The 16,126-nt window shown below is 44.9% G+C and overlaps 1 long non-coding RNA gene and 1 pseudogene across 1 annotated transcript; one reads left to right on the forward strand and one right to left on the reverse strand.

Annotated features, from left to right (window-relative positions):
• Positions 1-211: 211 nt before the first annotated feature.
• On the forward strand, positions 212-299 carry LOC115532681 (uncharacterized; annotated as a pseudogene).
• Positions 300-14,911: 14,612 nt separating this feature from the next.
• LOC115532227 (uncharacterized) lies at positions 14,912-15,924 on the reverse strand. Its single transcript, XR_003973998.1, has 3 exons — positions 15,753-15,924; positions 15,046-15,193; positions 14,912-14,954 (listed from the first exon to the last, which is right to left on the reverse strand). It is a non-coding gene; the product is annotated as an uncharacterized LOC115532227 (long non-coding RNA).
• Between the last annotated feature and the right edge of the window lie 202 nt (positions 15,925-16,126).

Genomic DNA, 16,126 nt, shown 5'->3' on the forward strand with positions numbered 1-16,126 from the left:
TGTTTGTGAAACATGCGGACAGTCTAGTGAGACTGCCAGCAGGCAGCAGCAGAGAGATGTAGCGACCTCGGTTTATTTCTTCAGCTTTCACATACACATAAACACGCACACAGGGTGCTTGGTCTTTTTATTGTTTTGTCGTTGTCTGTTAAACCGCCAAGTGGAGCGACGTGTCTGGGAAGCTGGCCTCTTGGTCTGAGCATGTGTGGGCATCGCTTCTCGGCCTTTTGGCTAAAATCAAGTGTAGTATGTTCTTATCAGTGTTATCTGTTGCTTAAAAACTTCATCAAGGATTTCATTGTCTGCTGATGGAACTGCGACAAGGTAAGTGGTATTTTATCGTCTTATTTATTTGGTATTTATTTGGTTTTTGCATTTTATTGCTTTTACCTGATTTTTTGTGTTTTTAAACACGTGGTGTCTTCACCATGTCGGTAAACTCTACCGGAATGAGGAGGCACCACAGTGTATGTTTTAAATTCAAAGTAGTAAATGGAACCATGATACAGACCTCCCGGCTTGATTTTTCAAGAAAGCTAATTCAAGGAATCCTTAAATTTACACCGAAGGACCGGAATTGCATTCTAACTCTGCCCTTCAACAAAGTATTTGATGTAAGCTTCCAGGCCGCAACAACCTTGAATGATTTCTGGACACGATATGAACCGGTAAAAGACCAGTTTTCAGCATTTGAAGTGGAGAGACTTAATGACAATGCTATTAAAACAGTAATTGTCAGGATGTTCAATGAAACGGTAAATGCTGATGATATTTGTTTATGGCTGGGTAGATATTGCACTGTGAGGGCCCAGGCTACCAAGGTGAAAGATGAAGATGGCATCTGGAACTGCGCATGGAGGGTCCCCATTCAACAATGGCGGGACCCACATCGGTTCCAGGGCCTGAAACATCTCCCATCCATGATAGCTCTTGGAGAGAACAGAGGCTCCATACACTACCAGGGGCAGCCCAAGCTCTGCCGCAAGTGTTGCGAGCAAGGGCACCTGGCAGAAACATGTGAAAAGGTTGTTTGTGGCAAATGTAGAGAAATTGGACACTCTTTTGAAGAGTGCGCCAAAGGCAGAAAGTGCAACCTCTGTGGAGACTTAAACCACCTCTTAGAGATTGTCCGAAATCCTTTGCCAACAAGCTAAAACATGTGGCAAACAAAGTGGCGGTTGAGAGTGGACAAACAATTGTACAAATTAAAAAAAACAGGCTTGAAAATTCAAATCTCCCGCCAAGCGCTGTGATTGGGAGAGAGGTTGGGGGCAAGGCAGGAGATGAGGAGGGGCCTGGGGCTGCCCCACCAAATGGTGAGGCGGAAGAGGGTGGTGCAGCCCGGGCAGCAGGCCAAAACTCCACTTCGGACTCTGATGAAACCGGGAGTCTCGTAACAGTCAGCCTGGATGAGGAGTCTGAAGTGGAGTCCAGTGAAGCCTCCCGCCCAGGAGCCCAGCCTGGTAAGAGAGCAGTGTCGGAGTTGTCCTCTGAAAATAACGGAGCCTCAGAGAAAAGGGGAAGAGCTTGCTCCTCAAACAGTTCATCTGTGGAGGAGTCCAGAGTCTTCCCCAACAACTCCCCCAACACTCTCTCTTTTTTACATATGGCACTACAGTCAACCCCAAACGACTCTAAACCAAAGGACTTTAAACCAAGCTCGAGTCTGGGAGGGGAATGAAGGGGAATGAATAACCCCAGACCGTTTTTAGTCTTTTAATGCATAGCTGTCTTTTAAATACCATACTCATGATCCTCACCTTTTCTACACTCAATTTGAGAAGTGTGAAATCAAGAGTTAGAGCTCAAAAGATTTTATCCTTTCTAAATAATTTTAAGTCAGATGTGTTTTTATGGCCACACAATCTCTGTGGAGCGGTTCAAATGAAAACAGAAATGACGGCGTGGCCATTTTAATCAAGAAACCCTCAATTCTGGTGAAGGGCAGCACTGTGGTGAGAGGCGGAAGGGCACTTTTAGCACACTTGACTTTTATGGGAAGGGATTTTAATCTCATTTACGGTTTTAACAACAAAAATGACAGACATGACCTTTTAGAAAACTTGCAGCCCCAAATGCTAGGCCGAGCGCCATTAGTTTTAGGGGGAGATTTTAATTGTATTTTAAATAGAAGTGATAGCAGAGGGACAGGGGATGATTTTAAAGTGGACAAGACGTCGGTTTTATCGCAGGGTTTATGCAGGGATTTTAAACTAAAGGACTGTTTTAAAACCTTGCATCCAAGAGAGGAGGGCTTCAGCTGGTTCAGTAGTGCCGGTTTCAGAGCCTCTCGCATAGACTATATTTTTACCAGAGACTGCCTGCCAACCGATGCTAGATTAACCCCTGTCTTCTTCTCAGATCACGCTATGCTATCCTGCACCCTTTCACTCTCTTCAGGTGTGACTAAAGGTAGTGCTCTGTGGAAACTGAATTGCTCCCTGCTAGAAGATAAGGATTTAGCCAGCCAGTACAAGGAGCAATTCAGTCAATGGCAGACCCTCCAAGGCTTTTACGAAACACGTGCACTTGGGTGGGAAATGGTGAAGGGAAAGACACAGACTTTTTTTAAAAAGCCAGGGAAAAACAAAAAAAACAAGGAAAATAGATGCAGAGTGGGGCTGCAGAAAAGACTACAACGGTATTTTAAATTAACGCAACAAGGTTTTGATTTTAACCAAGAAATTTGATTAGTTAAAAACCAAATGTTGATTTTATCAGCAATCACATGCAAAGGAATTATAGTTAGAAGCAAAGAACAACACATGGAAGAAGGAGAAAAATGCACTAGATACTTTTTAAAGAAAATCATTAACAGTGGGGATGGTATTTTTAAACTTAAAAAAACAAATGGGGAACAAACCAATATTGACAAAGAAATAATGGAGGAAGTAGAAGGTTTTTATAGAGATCTGTACAGCGAAAAACAAATAGAAAATGAAGCAAAAAACTAAATCATAAACAACATAGATATAAAGATAGGTGAAAGTGCATATTTAACCCGTGATTTTGACCTTTTAGAACTTCACAAATGTTTGTCGAGTTTTTAAGGGGGAAAGTCGCTGGGGGAAGACGGGCTTCCACTTGAATTTTATCTGACCATCTGTGACATTTTAGCACCTGACCTACTGATGGTTTTTACCAACTTCCAAAGACTAGACCGACTACCAGACAGCTTTAGATCAGGGATTGTAAAACTACTGTACAAAAAAGACGACAAGACTGACCTGAAGAACTGGCGACCAATAACCCTTTTAAACGTTGACTGTAAACTTTTTAGCAAACTTTTAGCAAACAGAATGTCGGTGGTTTTAGGGGATGTAATCCACCCGGATCAAACCTGTGGCATGTCGGGGAGGAAGATCACCGACAGCCTCGTACTGATTAGAGACACCATCTGTTATGCGAGGGACAGAAACATCAGACTAGTAGTCCTAAATTTAGATTTTGAGAAAGCATTTGATCGGGTCTCGCACCAGTACCTATTCCAGGTACTGCAAAAAAGGAGCTTCCCAGAGAGGTCCTAGAGTGGGTGGGATTGCTGTATAGGGACATCACCAGCAAATTTCTTGTTAACGGGCAACTCACAAAAGCAGTAGATTTGCACTGCGGGGTCCTTCAGGGTTGTCCGTTATCTGCCCTCCTCTATGTGGCATGCATAGAACCACTGGCACAGGTCTTGAGAAGGGACCAATGGATTAAAGGGGTGGCCATACCGGGCAGTGGGGGACTTTTTAGCAAATGTGTTTTATTTATGGACAACGTCAACATTTTATGCACAGACCTTTTATCAGTACACAGAACACTGGACTAGGGATGGGAGATATGGCCTAAAATCTATATTGCGATATACGTTGCAACCTATTGCGATAACGATATATATCACGATATATAAATCATAATAGAACCATTTCAGAACAGGTTACATAGACTCTAAGGAAAGCCAAACTGCTAAATGTATAAAACAAAAGAAAGAAACTTAGTAGGCCTATGTCGTTTTGAGAACATTTATTGTGCAAAACTGTAATCGTACAACATAATGTTGTAGACAAAAAAAAAAAATCTTCTGTGTAATGACGAATACTTCTCTCAATTAAATTGAAACTGGTGTCTTGTTAATGAAGAAACGGATACTGTGAATTAGGGAAATACGTATTAGGCATGGCTATTTTAAATAAAGAAAAATCTTCCAAGTGTGTGCACAGATACTTGATATTAAAACATAAAAGTGCAAAGTGAACGCATACAATTTTAAAATGAACATGAAATGAGGGCAATCAAATGAGGGCAATCAAAGCCGGTTGCAGCTCATGGCTCTTTAAATTTCGCGGGTCGCGGATGATGCGTTGCAGCCGGTTGCAGCTCGTGGCTCTTTAAATTTTGCGGGTCGCGGACGATGCGTTGCAGCCGGTTGCAGCTCGTGGCTCTTTAAATTTCGCGGGTCGCGGATGATGCGATGCAGCTGTTGCAGCTCGTGGCTCTTTTTAAATTTCGCGGGTCGCGGACGATGCGTTGCAGACGGTTGCAGCAGTTTTTTATTTCCTGTGGTGGTCCAAGTGGGAGAGACTGAAGAGAACAGAAATGAAGAAAACAAAAGAAAAAGGGGGGAAAGCAGTCCCAGACCTCCACCTGTTTTTAGGAAGCAGATATGCTGCAATTCACATAAAGCTTGCAATGGCCCCATCCAGAGAAAACAATACAACAGCAATGGCACGATTCTGGATTGGGTCCTATCTGAAAAAAATCCCGTTTTATGTATCAGATCATAGAACACCAGTATCATTTAACATTTTACTTTTTTTTAAAACTTTTTAACCTTGACAACGAGGATTTGAATGTTTTAACTAACCATCGTTTTATAATCACGGAAGTGCAGGAGCGGGAACCAGTGAGTCCAGTGCGTGGGCTAGCATACAGCGAGCCCACAACAGTCTGGCACAATGTGAACCATCCTGCCCTCTCCAACAGACTCCGGGACCTGTCATGGATGGCAGCTGTAGAATGTTGGTGTATTTTAGTGTCTCTCTCATCCTTCACATTTCTAGTCTAGGAACAGGCCAGGGCCTCTCATACTGTGATACAAGGTGTTATCCCCAACATTCTGCCATTGTTATGTCTCAAGGTAGGTTGAACCTGGCCCCCGGGACATAGCCAGGGCCAAATACCTTATCAAGGCTGAGAGTGCGTCTGTTCACGTGTTATTCATCTATCCCCTTTTTGTATTATACTCGCCCCAACCCTTTGGTTCGACGAGAAGAGGGTTTCGACAGCCAAGGAACAAGTCATCGACCACCAGGTCCACTATAGATTATTCAACCTAAGTCTGTATCTCGCTGTACATCCTGGAATAAACCATCTATTCAACCCTCTAATCCAACCTGTCAAGCTGCTTTGATTTCGACTTCAAGAATTACTACTACGACTGAAAATACACAACGCAGAGTCTGTCCGAACAGTTTAGAAATAAGCTGAAATCTAACATTTGGTGCCGTGACACCGTCTTGAAGAGAGAGGAGTGAGAAGACGATTGCCTCTGAAGATTGCCCTGTGACCGAGAAGAGCGCGCGCCCTGCCTGGGAAGACGTCTGATCAACGCCTGCCCTGCCGAGGGACCCGCATCCACAACGCGGCTGAACCAGCGCATCTCTATGCACCACGTGGGAATCAACGGTGACTGAATCTCATTCCACACTCTCGACCAAGAGAAAAGAACAAGAAAGTAATCTTAAAATAATCTACACACACATAACTGTGATTATTATTATTTGTTTTACTATTAGGCTGCACTACATTTGCTGAGTAATGAAGTTGTGTCATTAAGAGCTTGACGAAGTGAGGACCTGTATTAGTGATTAAGAGTTTGTGTAATAATCACTGAATATACGCCATATGAAACTATTGATTGTTTGTTGAATAAGGCCTTTGGTCTGGGTTTGAGTCCTAGAATATTGTTTGTTGAATAAGGCCTTTGGTCTGGGTTTGAGTCCTAGAATATTGTTTGTTGAATAAGGCCTTTGGTCTGGGTTTGAGTCCTAGAATATTGTTTGTTGAATAAGGCCTTTGGTCTGGGTTTGAGTCCTAGAATATTGTTTGTTGAATAAGGCCTTTGGTCTGGGTTTGAGTCCTAGAATATTGTTTGTTGAATAAGGCCTTTGAGCTGGGATTGAGTCCTAGAATATTGTAATAGCATGTCATTCAAGTGATTTGTTCATCTTTGCTAGTTTGTCAATGTTGATACGTGTCCTGAATATAACTTAAGACGTCTGGTTTGCTCAGGGCTTTTGTTTTACGACTTGTTGGACAAGGAGTGAAACCGTACTTGTATTGAATTCACTGGTGAGGTTACATGAATCGCTAGAGTTTTTGTTTGTGCTATGTTGTTTTGATCCCCGCCGAGGAATCACATATATTGTTTTTAATCGAAGAAGGGAAAAGTGTGCCATCATCTGTTGTTGGCATACCGAGCTCCGTGGGAGGCGTCTATTTGTTTCTTTCTAAGCAGCGATTGGTCGCTAGTTTTAGTTACTTTACAGATAGGAAAAGATAGGAAAAATGCCGAAAGGTAAAGGCAGGAAGAAGGAAGAGGAGGAGGAAAAAGATAGCAATCAAAGTCCCAATGCATCCGAACGAAAAGAACAAGATTCTTTTGAAGTGGAGGTTAGAGAGATTGATATTTATTCAATTAGTGAGACTCTGGCTAGATTCTTCAACGACAGACATGATTTGCAAGGAACCGAAAATAAACTTCGCATAACATATGAGATAACAATGGACCCCCAAACTAAACGCTGGCCAAAGGAATCGATCTGGATGGTCTTCAAAGACTGGGTCAAGAAGACTAGACGAAGTGAACCAGTTGGGTTGTTACTATTGTCTCAGTGTAAGCGCTACTTTATCAAGCATGTCAGCAACAAAAAGAGAGATGAATTGGAAAGGACAACTGCTCACTATGAAGATGCTCAGGGAAAGACAAGAGAGCAAATCAAACTGCTTGCCGATGAAATTCGTTTGTTAAAGGATGAATTGACTCGGGAGAGAGACCTACACCAGACGCTAGTCAGAGAAGGACTGATAGCGGCCCGCCCCCTCGACTCAGGGCCCCCAAGGGGGGGTGACCAAGGCAACGGAGGAGGAGTTTTGGGAGTCTATGGTCGCATGTACCCCACACTGCCATCGTGTGGCCCAGATGGGGAATACATCTTCCCGATGCAGCCATCGTCGCCACCTGGTGGTTTACAGGAGTCAAGACAGTGTTCTCTCAGCCGTCAACAGCTTTATAGGCGAGTACCCGGTCATCTGCAGTACCCCCCACGTGCCACGGAAGGGAAATCCATCTGCCCCACCTGACTATGCTCCCCCTGTACAACACACTCTGTGTGTTTCACAACAATTTCCCCAATTCTCCCCAATCACACCACATTCCTCCATCCCACAACAATTTCTGCATCCGAACCCCCCAATACAACAATTCTCCCAGGTGAGGCCTGGAGCAGTGACTAAGAATGAATCACGCATTGGAGGATTTGATGACAACATACAACCGCACTGCAGCGTGATGGGAGGCGCAATCACACCACACATCAAGACCACATCCAAGGAAGAGGAGAGTGAAGAAGAAGACAAAGAGGGAGAGCGTCTTCGCAAGTCTGCCCACAAGAGGGCAGTGAGCATTGCCTGTCTGAACAAGGTTGATGAGAAAGACGAAATAGTTAACCTCAGGCCCTTGAAGAAGATAGAAAGCGCTGAGGGACGCACAATCCTCTATGAACCCTCCAGCCCAAAAAACATCGAAAAATGGAGTGCGGAGATCGACCACCCAAAGAAAGCAGGCCTACAGCCATGGATGAAACTGAAACAACTGATGCTTCTGTACGAACTCCACCCCTACGATGGGCTTGCCATATTGTTCAAACACCTGAGCAGCACTGAGCGCACCCAGATTCGATACGAGGTGGAAGATGCCCTTGGAGAAGACGGAATGAGACCAGAGAAGGGATGGGAGGCCATAAAGGCGTGGATCCAAAAGCACTCCAAGGCACAGGTCAACTGGACAACAATCACACGTTGTTTGCAGAAGGAAGACGAGAGTCTGGACCAGTTCAACGAGCGCTTCTTCGAATGTTATTTGCTGCACTCAGGCCAAACTGAATATGATATGGACACCATCGACCAGTCACAGGACTTGCCTCTGAAGACCATGTACCTCCAGCAGGTACTGCCGGAGATCCGAAGGGGAGTAAAGACAAGGTTTCCCGGCTGGGACAACCGAAGCAGCACAATGGCAGAGATCAAGGAATTCGGAGAAAAGGTGGATCGAGATGAAGAAGTCAGGATTCGATTCCTGGTGGACGAGAAGAAGGGAATGGCAAGGGAACGAGAAAGATTCCCCCAGTCCAACAGGGACAGAGGACGATTCCCCCAGTCAGAAAGACAGAAAGAACCTCGACCATGCCACAACTGTGGACAAATTGGACACTGGATAAGAGAATGTAAAGCCCCTCGAAAGATGTACCGTGACCGCTCCAACGAGAGAGTAGGGGAAGAAAACCGCTCAGACAAAATGAAGGAACTATGGAAGAAATTACAGTCGCAGAGTGGTGAAGAACTCAGCCGCATATGCGATTCAATGTCGGAAACCAACAATAACACCGACTTGGAATGACACTCGTTAGATTTGGCACGCAAACTAACTGATACGGGGTGAAGAGTAGGGAGTGTTTGAGTGTTTGGTATTTTCATTCCTTTATTTCTTTGAGTGTTTGTTATTTCCATTCCTTTATTTTTACGAGAGGTTAGTTTTCGAGAGATGCTAGGACTTTTGTCACCACCTCTCTAAGTTCATGTTGGTTCCTTCTTGACACAACTGCTCAGCTTTAGAACTTTTTGTTTGTTTTGTTTTATTTTTGAACAAAGGTTCAATCATTCATTCATTCACACAAGGTTTATTGAGAACTATGATGACTGATTACTGATTACTGATATAACCATTTCCGAATCAAGCGATTAATTTTTTGTATGATCATTTTTTTTATTGTTTATCGAATCATTAAGACAATTACAAACCATAGTTGATAATTTTTACTGTTGGAGGCTGTGACAATGCCTCCCCCATGACTGATACTGCACTTTTTCTTTGCCCAGGAGTGTTCGTCCTGACGCCCTACTACGAACTTTCATCCTCATCCCCCATCACACCTGCGGTGGCCATCCATCAACTTGAAAAGAACTCTGTTGCAACTGCTACTCAAAACCAACTGAGTCATGATGTTACCAGTATTGTTTGGGATGTTGTTGTGCCGTCTATTTACAGGGGGAAATTGTTCATTTGACAGCCATGATGTAATCCACAAAGATAACACATTTTTACAAACTGCCCATGGGTTAGCTAAGGCTAAAAGGGAGCAGTCATGTTGGGTTTGTGGGCTTATGCCAGCTTCATCTCAGGTATATCCTTACCTCGCTGTCCCGTTCACCATCCCCGAGTATGTCGCAGCTTATAAACATGATGTCATCAGAGGTAACCCTAGATCTGGATCTGTAGCAGCACCACAGGTTTCCTATTACACTGTCCCAATGGATGCAGGCCCCCCAATTAAGATCAAATTGAGCTATGCTCCTAAGGGTGTCATTTGTTGGACCAATGAAGGGAAGGGGCGGGATGTGGGTAGGAGTGTGTGTTCATATTCAGCTATTGTGGGCCAGAAACAGGTTTCCATATCAGAGAAGAATCTTTCGGTGAATGTCCCCCTACCCCCAGTAACCCGCGTTCCTGGTGATTCACCTGGCCAAACGATTGCCACTGATGCCTTACCTGCGGTAAATGGGACCATGTTTGTGTGTGGACAGGACGCTTATTCATATCTGCCTCCTAATTGGAGTGGTTCATGTTATGTCGCCTATATAGTGCCTGCTTTGGAGATTGTGTCAGAGGAACATTTGAAGAGTAATGCTACAATTAGATCTAAGCGTGCAGTTGCTACTCCAACTCAGAGAGTCTTTGCTGCTATCATTCCAAACTATGGCGTCACAATTGCTCTGGATGAGATTAGAGATTTAGTACATATTATTGACGCTATAGCGAACGATTCCAGCCATGGCCTGACTGATCTTAATCATGAATTGTACGGGCTTAGAACAATGATTTTCCAACATCAGTATCTATTGGACTTCCTTGCTGTGCATCTTGGAGGGTACTGTTTCTTTATCAAGCGCCATTTACACCAGAGATGTTGCACATACGTCCCCGATGCGTCTGCGAATGTGTCTAATTATGTTCATGACATCTATGATAATGTGGCCAGGCTGAAGTCGGAAACGGCGGGTTGGTCTTTGGGAGGATGGCTAAGTGGGTTGGGTGGGTCCATGTTTTCTCAGATAGTCCAAATCTTACAGCCGTTTGTCCTTCCCGTTATTATGCTCTATGTGGTCGTCAAGATAGCTCTCTGTGTGTTTCACCGAATGACCGCCCCCCGACCGACCCCCCCGGGGACTGCCCCGATCTTGTTAGCCCCCCTTAGGGTGGCTGTGTTAGAGAGCCCACCCCATCGCAAGGTCTGGTGCCCCAAACTTCGCAACGTTTCTAAGGCTAGGCCTTCCACTGAGGCCATTAATTTTGTTTAGAGGAACGGAACCACTTCCTTCTGCTGGGAACAGTGGAAGCTATTGAAGAATGGTGGAGCTTCACTGCCAAGCAGAGGGAGGGGCCTGGACAGTTGACCTTCTTGATCCTTTAAAATTTGTATCTGTTTTGGTTTAATCATGTGTAACCTAATGAGTTTGTTATTTTCTTTATTATAGTGGCCTACACCTGGTTTACTTGTGTATGATTTGAATTTACTTGTCTTTTGCCTTTTATGCTTTCTTTCATTGATTTAGTTAATTATTAATGGGTCACCAGAAAATACACTGAATTCTCTTTTTGTTGGTGATCTTTAAACTATGTTTAGTATGATCAAGAGGGAGGAATGTAGAATGTTGGTGTATTTTAGTGTCTCTCTCATCCTTCACATTTCTAGTCTAGGAACAGGCCAGGACCTCTCATACTGTGATACAAGGTGTTATCCCCAACATTCTGCCATTGTTATGTCTCAAGGTAGGTTGAACCTGGCCCCCGGGACATAGCCAGGGCCAAATACCTTATCAAGGCTGAGAGTGCGTCTGTTCACGTGTTATTCATCTATCCCCTTTTTGTATTATACTCGCCCCAACCCTTTGGTTCGACGAGAAGAGGGTTTCGACAGCCAAGGAACAAGTCATCGACCACCAGGTCCACTATAGATTATTCAACCTAAGTCTGTATCTCGCTGTACATCCTGGAATAAACCATCTATTCAACCCTCTAATCCAACCTGTCAAGCTGCTTTGATTTCGACTTCAAGAATTACTACTACGACTGAAAATACACAACGCAGAGTCTGTCCGAACAGTTTAGAAATAAGCTGAAATCTAACACAGCTCACGAGATCCTCCCAGTCAGGGCCGTCATGCACTCCCGGGGATGGCTGCATCCCCAACCTTGACCAGGCTGTGGCGCGCCTGAGTTGGTGAGGCACCTGTTCTGGGAGTGCAGCGCTGCTGGAGACCAGTGGGCAACGGCGGCTCCCTGCAATTCCCGTACTTACCAGCAGGGGAGGCCCTGACAGCCCAAATGGTGCTGTATGGGGTGAGCCAAAAGAGTCAGCTACCACCAGACTTTCCCAAGCAATGGCTCACCCTAGCCGCCATAAAAGACGCCATATGGGCCTCCAGAAACCTACTGGTAAGAAAGCACATGCAGATCCCCCCCGTGGCTGTGATCCGGATGGCCGCAGCTAGTGGCGCACAAAGTGGGTATGCACTATATGCGGGGGGCATATGGCGCCGCACCAGAGGGGGCGCCAAAGCGATGGAGGTAAAAAAATTTGAGTCGGCATTTTCTGTTTTTAACAGCGTTTGTGTAACAGAGGGACGTCAATGATAAGGCGCCCCCCCGCTCCTTGGCATCCCTCCCCCCCATCCTCCCCACACGGCGCTCCTCCAGTGCCCCCTCGAACACACCCTGTGTTTTCGAACACAAATCATTGTGATCAGTCAGCCACGCCTTCCCACATCAGTCGACGGACGCATGTAGTGGGCACGGGGCATTACCCTACATGCCCACAACATGCGTCCGTTGACTGATGTGGGAAGGCGTGGCTGACTGATGGGGGAGTAGTCTTTGCAGAGGCATCCGTTAGCCAATCAAATCGCTTCGCCGGGTTCTTCCCGCTACTTCCTGCTTGTTGCGATGCAAGATGACCCGCTTTCCCGCTTTCCAGTATCGTCAGAGCCCGAGTCGCGTCACAGTGCTTAAATTTGCATACGTGATCTGATTGGATGACGGATCCGTCGCCGCCGAAAAAGTTGAACATTTTTCAACTTTTTGACTGAGCCATGACTGAGCCGACGGCTCCAACGGAACGGACGGATCCACAATGTATTGCGCGTCCGTCCCCATTGAAAGTCAATGGGGATCAGTCGACGGACGCATGTAGTGGGCACGGGGCTTTATGCTCGCAACCAAACCTGGTCGGGAGCAGTTTTTCGGCTTAGTCTAGCCGGAGATCGGCTACTTAAATCGGCGTGCACAGCTTCCCAGCCCCTCCTCTGACAATGGCGTCACCATTTGTGGGTGTTCCCGTGGACCTCGCCGCACTTCTCGTACAGGCGTCTCTCCGGAGACAGAGGGTTTTACGAGACAGAACAAGTACCCCTGACTGCATCCCGCAGACGGAGCCCACATGGAGGGGGCGGGCACTCAGTCCATATGGAGGGGGCCGGCACTCCGCCCACATGGAGGGGGCAGGCACTCAGTCCACATCGGGCGGGCACTCCGACCATATTGACGATTGAGCAGATTTCCGCTGCTCTTGTTAATGCAAGAGTAAACGGTAATACTATGTTAAGCTAGCGGGAGCCCATGCTGTTAATTAAACTATACAAACAGATGGTACGGGAGTATTGTGACTGGGTATCTTTCTTGCTGCGTACCATGGAATTATTATAAAGTTAAGCATAGCCTAAATGACTTGCAAATACATTTTCTCTTGTTTCTTTTTTTTTCGCTTAACTGTTCCACTCATGAACCTATTAAGGTTCCACTTAAGAGTTCACGTTACTACCGTTCGCCGTTGCTCAATGTTTAAATCACAGTGCCTTGTTCGTGACCTGTCTCAAATTCACTAAGTGAAATAGTGCCCACTAGTGATCTTTTTTTTTTTTACTCAGTATTAATAGCCCTACTATTGCCGTTTTCGCTACTGATTTCTCTACTGTTTGCTTTGACAATGCAACATTAAAAGTTACTAACAGCGACTTCACACAGAAGCTCTGGCTTAGGGCCGCCTTTTGGCCCCTGGGCATGTGCCCGGTGTGCCCGTGCGGTAATCCACCCTTGCCTGTAAACAATGCAACGTGTCCGAACTCCTGTACCCGTCTGTCTGTGAGAGTTACAGGCCCAGTAAGAGCCAAAATAAGATTTGGGGAACTTTGAAGACTGGGACCCAAAGGTATGACCTTAACAGATGTAATCTGAGGAATAACGAAGTGACCACATCTAAGGGCAAAAAATGTACCTCAATAGACATAATGAAAAGCTACATGTGTGAAGCACATTAAGTTACACCAATCACAGGAGCACTAACAACAGTCTTTTTATTCAACAAAACAATTAAAAAATAACTACAAAAAATAGATTGTAAACTATAAACATAAAATATAAATCAATAAAGAGTACAACAAACAAAGTCTCAACGGGTGGGGGGGGGGGGGGGGGGACACACTGACGCCTTCCTCAGTGAGGTGGACGCCACTCTTGCTTCACGCTCTGTCGCCCGACATCGCCGTCACCGCCGCCATAGCTACCAAGCGCCGCCATTATGCTGCATCATCAGACTACATTGGAGTCGTGTGGCGCAGGCGTCACAGGGAGGGGGACGGGAGGGGGGACGGGAGGGGGGACGGGGAGGGGGAGAGGTTTCTTGACTCAAAAGAGGCAAACACCTTCAGGTTTTTCCTGTCCATTATCTCCACACAGAACAGTTCATAGTCAGTATGTAATCTGAATGAGAATTGGAATGGTTTCCACGTTTCTTCCTCATCCCCGCCGTCATGGGATTTGCGCTGTGTTGATGCTGCCATCTGCTCCCAACCTTCCATCCCAATGACCTCTGGGAGAGAAACGCTGTCCTTGAAGGACTGTAACTGGCACCATGCTGCTGCCTGAATTGTGTCCTTCAGGACAACATAATCTTCCTTGAAGAAGAGAGAAAAATTATTTGTGTCTGTACTTGACACCCTACTCTCCCAAAACCACAAAATGGTATGCAAACAAAGGCTACTACTACTGATGAGTTTTCAGTGATAAAAAACACTATTCAACTAGTCATCAGACTATTTCATCTGGCTATACATACAACCTCCAACATTACACACATATTACATACCAGGTTCCCAGGTTCCAATTCCTGGTCTTCAGTTTTGTCTGGAAATAAAACAGATTGATGTCTGTAATGTTGAGTAGGCCAATACAATGGAATAATAAAAGTAGGCCCTAGTATGCAATAGATCAGCCATGGAGTAGGCTATAACTTGTATATTGATGGAGATATGTGTACAACTTAATTTGGAAGTAGAAGCCTAATAGAATCAATCATATCTCACAAATACTCTGAATATGTGTAGGCCTACATGGATTCACCTGGATTAACAGTCTATACATGACCTGATCCTTCAGAGCTGGATGCTGTTGGAGCAACTCTAGCCCTTTTTGTGCAGAGATCTTTAACCTGAAATGTATTAGTGGTGGGAGGGTGGTAAGACTATAGTCTTTCAAAATTGCTCTAAGACAACATCACACATTACAGTATATGACACGTACCTGTAGCTTTTTTTCCTCCCGTCTTCTCTTCCTGCTTCCTGAAAGCTCCTCTGCAGACCTTGGTGAGTAAACGGCATACATTACATACATACAAATATATAATAACAATATATAAATATTAATAATAATAAAAAATTAAGAAAATGTACCTCTGTATTTAACCGAGGCATGGCATTTAATGTGATGGTCGATATCACATTTTGACCCTTTGTATCTGCAGAAGGGGCAGTGATGTAGACCGCTGCTGTCCAGCTGTATTTCAGGGCTCTCGCCATTCACAATTACACTGACGTGTCTCTAAAAGTCAAAGAAAACCAGTATAAACAGAAAAGCAGTTTTCTACAAAAAAACATTGCAGCGTTTCGGTTTTCTATTTTTCGGCTGCTTTGTATAAGATGGCTTGTGCATATACACAATGTAATTAGACTAAAATAATATTGATATTCGATTTCTGTGGACTCTTATGAACATTTCAAGACCCAACATGAAGTATCAACTCATTGCTAAGGATATCCACAACTACGATAAAGTTAGAATGGACCAAGGGAGGAGGAGGTTGAGGGGGGCTATTTTGACCTAAGACACTAGGATATATTTGATCTATATTCACTAAACATATTTATTCCACCGAATGGTTGACATTGGTTGACATTCCTGAGATTCTAAGCTTTCAAACGGTGTATGACATCATGACTATATCACTCAACCTTATGATGCTGAAAATTGACCTAGCATGTTGGGGGGAACATGCTAGGTGTAACTAAAACTTCAAAGACGTTTAAGTAGTTAACAAGACATAATACATAATTGCATGAATATTACTAAATATATTAAGCATTTTGACAGACTCACTTACTTGCATGTTTTAGGCATCACTCGCTCGGGCGGGCACACTCTAATTTCAGGTAATTTCAGGTACATTTCAGCTAATTTCAGGTCAGAAACGGGATCAGAAATGCTGTTTGACCAGTCCTCAATGTGAACTGAGTGGCCGCCCCCTCGATGTGGACGGGCGTGGCGTCAGATCCGAGATCCGAGTCGGTTCGCAGTGAATACTCGAACGCAGCATGAGTATCCGCCCCCTCCATGTGGGCGGAGTGCCGGCCCCCTCCATGTGGACTCCGTCTGCGGGCTGCAGTCAGGGGCTTCTCAGACAGAACCGATCCCTTGGCATTGTCCGACGATATTCAGATTTCAGACTTTATTGTCATTGTGCAAACAACGAAATTG

The sequence above is a fragment of the Gadus morhua genome, chromosome 19, assembly GCF_902167405.1.
Source record: "Gadus morhua chromosome 19, gadMor3.0, whole genome shotgun sequence".
NCBI lineage: Eukaryota > Metazoa > Chordata > Actinopteri > Gadiformes > Gadidae > Gadus > Gadus morhua.